The 6,353-nt window shown below is 27.0% G+C and overlaps 1 pseudogene; it reads left to right on the forward strand.

Moving 5' to 3' along the window:
• The first annotated feature begins 5,471 nt into the window (after positions 1 to 5,471).
• LOC145264653 (U2 spliceosomal RNA) lies at positions 5,472 to 5,587 on the forward strand (annotated as a pseudogene).
• Positions 5,588 to 6,353: the final 766 nt, after the last annotated feature.

Consider the following 6,353-nt stretch of genomic DNA (forward strand, 5'->3'; position numbering starts at 1 on the left):
AAATAATCGATATTGAAACGGGAGTCAAAATTGCATTAGTTTCTATAATATATGTGGGTGTGGTTTAGGTACTGGAAGAAAATGGGTGCATACATTGTGAATGTGATCAGTAGCGGGAGGTGTGGTGAAGGTGTGATAAATTTGACTATATGGAAATATATCTTATAAACAAACAAATACATGAATAAATAAACAATTTGATAACTACAAACAAATGGACAGAAAAACCGATAAATAAAATAAAACTAAATAAATTAATTAATAAAATATTGCATAAATGAATAAATCAAAAATAAACAACACTTGTCAATAGGAAAATGAAGTCGCCACCAGAAATGAAAAAAAAAACATAAAAACCTGAGATAGGGAAATAGCGAGGATAAGAGTATAATATTACTTCAGACCAAAGCGAAAACTAAGACCAATAAACAACCGCCAAGTTAAAAGAATACTATCACCTTCTCATTACGACAGCTTAATCTGGCAAAATCGTGCCTCCCTCTACTTCCTTAACCCTACTGCTTTCCTTCACCGCACCTACCTTACAAAACCTATAAAGCTCACATTCATAAAATATTCACACCACCTTCTTTTAGGACGTAAACTACATCCATTTATAAAAATCAGCTGCATTCATAAAAATCAGCTGCATTCATAAAAATCACATCCATTTTACAAAATTACATCCATTTATAAAAGTCCCATCCACTTATAAAAAGTCAAGCCTATTTATAAAAAAATGACATCATTTATAAATAGCACATCCATTTATAAACATTCATATCCATTTATAAAAATCACATCCATGTATAAAAGATCACATCTATTCATAAAAAACCACATCCATTTATAAAAAGCACGTCCATTTATATAAAATCACATCCATTTACAAAACATCAAATCCATCCATAAACAATCTCATCAATTTATAAAAAATCACATCTATATATAAAAATCAGATCCATTTATAAAAATCACATCAATTTATAAAAATCACACCCATTTATAAAAATCACGTCCATTTATAAAAAATAACATCCATTTATAAAAAAAAACATTCATTTATATAAAATACCATCCATTTATAAACATGACATCCAACCATAAACAATCTCATCACTTTATAAAAAATCACATCTATATATAAAAATCAGATCCATTTATAAAAATCAGAACCATTTATAAAAATCAGATCCATTTATAAAAATCAGAGCCATTTATAAAAATAAGATCCATTTATAAAACCCACATTCATTTATAAAACTCACATCCATTTATAAAAATCACATACATTTATGAAAAATAACATCCATTTATAAAAAGCACATCCATTTATATATAATCACATCCATTAATAAAACATCAAATCAATCCGTAAACAATGTCATCAATTAATATAAAATCACATCCATTTATAAAAATCAGATCAATTTATAAAAATCAGATACATTAATAAAAATCAAATCCATTTACAAACATCACATCCAGTTATAAAAATCACATCCATTTATAAAAAATCACATCTATTTATAAAAATGAGATCCATTTATAAAAAATAACATCCATTTATATAAAATCACATTCATTTATAAAAATTACATCCATTTGTAAAAATCACATCCACTTATAAAAAGTCAAGTCCATTTATAAAAAATTACATCATTTATAAACAGCAAATCCATTTATAAACAATCATATCCATTCATAAAAATCACAATCGATTTATAAAAAACACATCTATTCATAAAAAATTACATCCATTTATAAAAAGCACATCCATTTATACAAAAGCACATCCATTTTTCAAGCATCCATAACAATCTCATCAATTTATAAAAATTCACATCCATTTATAAAAATCACATCCATTTATAAAACATCACATCCATCCATAAACAATCCCATCACTTTATAAAAAATCACATCTATATATAAAAATCAGATCCATTCATAAAAATCACATCCATTTACAAAAATCACATCCAGTTATAAAAATTACTTAAATTCATAAAAAATCACATCCATTTTTAAAAATCACATCCATTCATAAAAGATCACATTCATTTATAAAAAGTACATCCATTTATAAAAATCACATCCACTTATAAAAATCAAGTCCATTTATAAAATGACATAATTTATAAAAAACACATCCATTTATAAACAATCATATCCATTTATAAAAATCACATCCATTTATACATAATCACATCTATTCATAAAAAATCACATCCATTTATAAAAAGCACATCCATTTATATTACATCACATCAATTTATAAAGCATTAAATCCATCCATAAACAATCTCATCAATTTATAAAAAATCACATCTATATATAAAAATCAGATCCATTTATAAAAAATCACATCCATTTTTAAAAATCACATCCATTTATAAAAATCACACCCATTTATAAAAATAACATCCATTTATAAAAAATAACATCCATTTATAAACAATAACATCAATTTATAAAAAATACCATTCAGTTATAAAAATCACATCCATTTATATAAAATCACATCCATGTATAAAACATCACATCCATCCATGAACAATCTCATCAATTTATAAAAAATCACATCTATATATAAAAATCAGATCCATTTATAAAAATCAGATCCATTCATAAAAATCACATCCATTTATAAAAATCACATCCATTTATAAAAATCAGATACATTTATAAAAGTCACATCCATTTACAAAATCACATCTAGTAATAAAAATCACATCCATTTATAAAAAATCACATCCATTTATAAAAATCACATCCATTTATAAAAAATAATATCCATTTATAAGAAATCACATCCATTTATAAAAAATACCATCCATTTATGAAAAATACATCTATTTACAAAATTCACATCAATTAATAAAAGAAATCACATCCATTTATAAAAATCACATCCATTTATTAAATATTACATACATTTATAAAAACTCACATCGATTTTCAAAAATCACATCCATTTATATAAAATCACATCTATTTATAAAAAATCAAATCTATTTATAAAAAAGCATCCACGTTTACAAAAATCACATCCTCTCATAAAATTACATCTATTTATAAAAAATAACATCCATTTATGAAAAATCACATTCATTTATAAAAAAATCATATCCGTTTATAAAAATGAAATCCATTTATAAAAAATTACATCTATTTATAAAAACTAATGTAATTTTGACTCGCGTTTCTATATCGATTCGATATTGATCTTATGAAGTGTTATCCTTGAATTGGGATTCCATTGCACATATGTAACCAATATTGTTTGAATAATGAACAAACTATATACCAGCTCTGTCATGCACAGCATGTTTTATAACTACGCGTTTCATTGGATTTAAATTTAGGAAACCAATCGATACAACTATCATATGCCAATATACATATATACATATAAACATCTATATCAATAATTAATACTGAGAATTTCTATTATTACCTTTGTTAGAACTACGTACGAACAGTTTTCTTTGACAAAAGTCTTAATTTCTCTGGGAATTGACTGATAACCATAACAAATGTATTCAAATAAACTTTGAAATGATGAATGATTATAACAATGCATAATGCAATAACAGTGAAAGTTTGAAATGAGATCGAATGTCAATTCCCAATTGAAACGTCTCTCACGAAGAAAACTTGAACAGAATATGTAAATAAACTTGTCTATGATATTTTTGATATGTGCCTTGACGAATCACTTTTGACTAATGTACACGCGAATCAATTTTGATTGCTGTAATCAGCACACACACACATGCATATATATATATATATATATATATATATATATATATATATATATATATACATGTGTGTGCCTGTGTGTGTGTTTTATATGTTTTAAACTTGGTAAAAATGCCACAGACATTTGACGAATGCACACAAACCATACATATATGGAGTGTGCATTTGTCAAAAGTAATTTTTCTACGCATATACAATGATTGAGTTTTTACTGTTGTACATATTTGTGTCGATAAAAGTAATAATATAACAAAGTAGATCGATTTACAATTGAGCACTTTTATTAAAAAAGCAATGGATTTTTTAAAGATTTTTTCTCTCTGAATACAAATTTTAACTGACTACCAAATTGTTAGAACACTCGCTGACTGCAAATAATCTCTTACAAGTATGAATATAATTAACTTCTATATCTGCTTAACATATTCCAACGACAAATAGAAATCTCTATACATTACTTATGAAGAAATTAATAAGGAGAATGAAGTGAAAGGGACATTTTTTCTGGAAGGATCTCAATGCAATTTTTCAAAGGATTAGAAATAGAAAGTAAACTTCTATCCGCGTTGAAAAAATAAGATTAAAGGTTAGATTGTAACTATAATAATAAAACACACTGCTCTTTGTCAAACTTTACTATTACAGCATTTAACCCAAAACAAATATTATATAAGTATCTCTGGGTAACTGTAACAGAAAGATTTACCAACCATAAATGCTCCTTTAGTGATACTTTTGATAATGATAAAGTCTCACCTTCCAAACAATTTTAGTATCTAGGAGCAATAAAAAAAATCAATAGTTAAATGGAATGTCTTTCGAAAACCTAACATCTGTATATCACTAATAATGTTACCTCTGTCTAAATGAAACGCTTGAAATAATTAGAATTATCGATAGGGGGACACTTCTTAATAAAAGCCTGAAATTGTATATTATTTTATTTTTATTCTTTGGAATCCTTTGAGATGAGGCTTCATAATATGTGTATTTTTTTCGGACTATTATGTTCATCTTCGTAGTTGTTGTTATTTCAACAACTAAAAGATGAGAATAACGGTAAAAAATGTGAATGCATAGCAGAATTAATTTTTAGTTAATTGTAACTATAGTGGCCACGCTTTCTTAACAACGAACATAAAACCCCGTGAATCGATAATACTCTTATATAAACTTCTTAATGATGAGTATATATATTTTCATCCAATCGATTAACCTACAATTTCTGTCTTTCTGGCTGGGGTAGCCCCAGCCCCCACTCTCACATCTACAAATTGTACGCCATTTACGTGATTGTTTATTCATGTATACCCATGTCGTATTATGTCAGGAGATTAATTGACAGCAGCCTTTTAAATCTATTCATATTACATGTCCCGTTTATATTTTATGTTTCTATTGTAGTTTAGAAATTCTATTATTCATATTATAATTATTTTATTGTTCTAATTTTTAGTACTATAATTATTATATATAATTTATTCTTTTTTATTAATATTATAAGAATCATTCTATTATTTCATTATCATGATTATTCGTAGTAGGAGTAGCAATAACAAGAGCAGTGCTATTATCATTATATATATATTATCACGCTTATCCCTCCGTCCGTTATCATGCTGTGCATCCCTAAAAAAAGGAAAGTGGAATATTCCAAAAAAAAAAATTGGTGTCGCTGTTGAGGCAAAGCTAATAGAAATGATTTGTCTTTCTTGGCCTTTTGGCTAAGATCAAAGTTTAGTATCTGTTCTCCAGGTGCTATATTTCAATTTCTTCTCTCTCAGTGAAAGAGAAATCCTTTACGACTAAGACAATTTTTCTCCACGTTAAAAAACGACCCTGGTGTTTAAATCTGCCCTGTGAATTGTGAATAGGTACTATGTTTAATGTAACAAAGTTTTAATATTAAAAAAAGTAACTGGAAAAAGTTATTTCTAATTTACTTACAAAATGCCCTGGAAATGTCACTTCTGATTAATTATAAAATGATCTGGAAAATGTCCGTTCTGAATATTTGTTTTTGTTTACTTGCCTCCCCACAAGGGCGGAATTGGACATGAAGTCAGTTAAAAATTTATGGGGTACCAGCTCCTCAAAAGGGGCATTCTGGCCAATAACCAAAATAGAAATTGTATCAGTAATGAAGGATTTCTTCTCCATCAACCAAGACCAATAAAGGGGGGGATTTAAGTAACTGGAATGCTGAAACTGATACTACACTCAGAAATTCATGTTGAAGCAATGGTTGCCTAATCTATAACCATGTTAATGTTTTTATGTATTACTTTCGAAAAGCTGCTGAAACAGTTTATATCAAGTATATTTTAAGCAGTGAGTTACGGGATATGGAGTCATTCCCAGAAATTACTCAAACCGTTTCCAATTTAAACATCACTTTATTTCATGTATGTTTTTAACAGTGGGGTGGGGGATATTAAATCAGTCCCGAAAATGGGTGAAACCGTTTATGCATTACACATTACTTTATTTAATGTATATTTTTAACATTGGGGTGGGAAATATGAAGTCGGTTCCGGAAATGGCTGCAACCATTTACGTCTTTGACATTACTTTATTTAATGTAT

The sequence above is a fragment of the Euprymna scolopes genome, chromosome 3 (assembly GCF_053919585.1).
Source record: "Euprymna scolopes isolate OS-2025 chromosome 3, ASM5391958v1, whole genome shotgun sequence".
NCBI classification, from domain to species: domain Eukaryota; kingdom Metazoa; phylum Mollusca; class Cephalopoda; order Sepiida; family Sepiolidae; genus Euprymna; species Euprymna scolopes.